A 2,980-nucleotide genomic window follows, 5' to 3' on the forward strand; every position below is an offset into this window, starting at 1 on the left:
TATATTATATAAAAAAAAAAAAAAAACAACACTGCAGCCAAAACATAAAACATGTTAGAGAGCTAGACAGGTGTGGCCTGTGGGTCATGAGGTTGAACATGGTGGAAGGGGCCTGAGTCTTGGCATCTTACAGATTTGGGTTTGAATCACCCCTTTACACTTCAGACTGTAACTTGCTCTCTTGTGTGTTAGTCGCTCAGTCGTGTCCGACTCTTTGTGACCCCATGGTCTGTCCATGGATTTCTCTAGGCAAGTACACTGGAGTGGGTTGTTATTCCCTTCTCCAGGAGATCTTCCCAACCCAGGAATCAAACCTAGGTCTCCTGCATTGCAGGCAGATTCTTTACTATCTGAGCTACCAGAGAAGCCCCTAACTTGCTCTCTAGGAACCTCAGTTTCTCCATGTGTACTTCAGGTCCTCCAGAAGTACTGTGAAGATGACTAACAGAGTCTGTGTCCAGTACTCAGTAGAGCTGTGGCAACGGGTGGGGCCCAGCTCCAACAAGTCAGTGGCAACCTCTGGCCACCACTTTCCCTTGCCTGGCCTCAGTTTCCCCTATGGTTTATGCAGCTTTGTTTCTATCTAGCCTGGTTGAAGGCAGGCGGTGTAGGAGGGGCCGCCTTCCAGGGAAGGAGCAAGGCTAGGTTCTTCAGTGGGCTCCCTGATCTAAGCTGCCTAGAGGAGGAAGTGTTGCACGGTACCCCATTGGGAAACCTGGTAGCAGCCCTCCCGCAGCCTGAACCCAGCACATCCCATAGTCATTGCTCCACTGTGAGTGAGCAACAGACCCCCACCCTCAACCCACGGCAAGGCCTCCCCAGAAGGGGAACTCCTCCCCCACCCCCGCAAGTCCCTCACCCAACCCTCCATCCGCCTGCTACCCCCACCAGTTACTTCCTCCTCCCCCTCCTCTCAGCCACATCAAGGCAGCAGCGAAGAGTCACATGCAAATATCCTGTCCTGGAACTGCCACCAGAGTCAGTGGGGCTCCTCCCCACTCCACCCCAGCCTGGACCCTTCCCATGTCTCTGGGGGTCTGGGAAAGGAAGGAGGATTAAGTGAGGGTTCACAATCCCCAGTGCTGTCCCACTTCACCCTCACAGCAATTCTGACAGACCTGGCTCAATTTTATGAGAAAGCTGAGGCCCTGAAATGGGGAATCAATTTGTCCAAGATTACAAAGCCTGGAGGTCCCAGAGGGAGGATTCGAACCCAGCTCCCTAGGACCCCAGGCCAAGCTCTTTTCCAAACCCAAATATGCCCAGCATCTATCAGGTGTCAACTGAATACATGTAGTCCAAATCACTCAGGGCCTCAGATCACTTGGGAAACGGGCAAAAGCCTAGGCCCAAGCTGTCAATCAGCTCATGAAGGGATTCCAGCGCACTCAGTCTATAGACCATGGTTCAGACCTCAGTGACAACTGGGATTTCCTTTAGTTTTCAATGTCCCATCCTCAACAATGCCACAGAAAGAGTTACTGAAGTTCAGAGAGAGGAGACTTGTTTAGAGTCACCCAGGTGGGAGGGACAGGGCCAGGTTGGAGTAAGGATTCTCCAAAGAAGGAACTGGTCCTAGTCTGGTCATAACCTCCTATGCCTCGCCCATGGCCTAAGGAAGCCTGTCAGAAGGTGCCTACATTCTCTGGCCAGGCAAGGCAGTGTTCTCAGCAGGCTTGAAGCCTGAACTGGCTACAGCCCTAGGGAGGGAGGCCTGGCCAGGCTCTCCCCTCCCCTCCTCCCCGGCTAGCTGGATGACGAGGCAGAACAGAATCGGCAGATGCCCCCAGAGGCTGGGAGGAAGGCCTAGCCCCAGGACTTGATAAGGGACAGGAGATAAAGAAAGCTCTGGGCACTGAGGACCCAGCCTACCATGCCCATTTCCAGGCAGCACCTCCCCAGGTCAACATGCATAGGGCAGGCAGGGGGCACCAGATGCTGTGCCAGAAAGCATCTGTTTCCTACAGGCTGCACCAGGGACATGCTGTGTCCTAGGCCTGAGTCAACCCGTCTTGCTGGGTCCTGGGGGCTAGTTCCTGATCTGAGCCTCAGTTTCCCACTTGTAAAAGAGGTCAGAGAGGCAATGCAGATAGCTCTACCTGCCTGAAAGCCCAGCAGAGTCCTGATCTCCCTGCCCTAGAAATGTCTTCTTTACTGGTCCCCAGCACCCTGGACAGGACAGGGTACAGAGTAGGTGTTCGGTGATTATGTTACTGAGGTGAACAATGGCAGGTGAGGGGCAGACCGGGTCTGGTCCTTATGCACCCCAGGATCCTCATAGAGCAGGTGTCTGGTAACATGAGGCACTCAGTAACACCAGGTTCACTAGACAGGCTCCCTCTGCCAGGCCTTGCACTTAACAGTCCTACCAGCCTGGCATGCTCCCTTCCTTCAAAACTCAGGTTCCAGTTATTTCTATGCCCATCTGCCCCACTAGTCCTGAGGGCAAAAACTGTTACCCATTCCCCTCTGTCCCCAGTGGCAGTCATGCGGGTAGCATAAATGACCAGCAGTTTCCCCACCTCGGGTGGGCTCTGCTACGGCAGAGCCTCGGTTAATTCCTCCAAACCTTTTACCCTGCACCAACTTTGCGCCGACCCAGGCTGGGAGCAACCCAGGTTGAATCTGGGCCCGGGCACGTGGGGTAGGCTGGCTGCCCCTTCCCCTTCCTGAGGCATCTTCTTAACCTCTCACCTGGGAGAGGCCTCAGAGAGGCTCTCCCGGGGCTGAGGTCCCACCCTTCCCTCTTCCTTCCTGTCTCCTTCTCATACCCCCTTCACCACCACCACCACCCTACTCGCCGCGAGGGCGGCGGCCTGACTCCCGCCCCTTCCTGGGCTCTGGCTCCCCGAGGGCAGGTACGGAGGAAAAGGACCACAGGCCGGAAGGGCTCGTGTCCGCGAGAGGTGCGGGGCGTGGAGCTAGCTGCCCTAGGGGATCGGGAGGCTGAGACGCCCCGCCGAGCTCGGAGGCCGCGCGC

The 2,980-nt window shown here is 55.7% G+C and overlaps 1 protein-coding gene across 1 annotated transcript in view; it reads right to left on the reverse strand.

The window, feature by feature from the left end:
- Positions 1 to 2,980, reverse strand: part of GRK6 (G protein-coupled receptor kinase 6) — a 15,066-nt gene that overhangs the window by 11,591 nt on the left and 495 nt on the right. The window lies entirely within an intron of this gene.

The sequence above is a fragment of the Bison bison genome, unplaced genomic scaffold (assembly GCF_000754665.1).
Source record: "Bison bison bison isolate TAMUID 2011002044 unplaced genomic scaffold, Bison_UMD1.0 scf7180017864238, whole genome shotgun sequence".
Taxonomy (NCBI): Eukaryota; Metazoa; Chordata; class Mammalia; order Artiodactyla; family Bovidae; genus Bison; species Bison bison.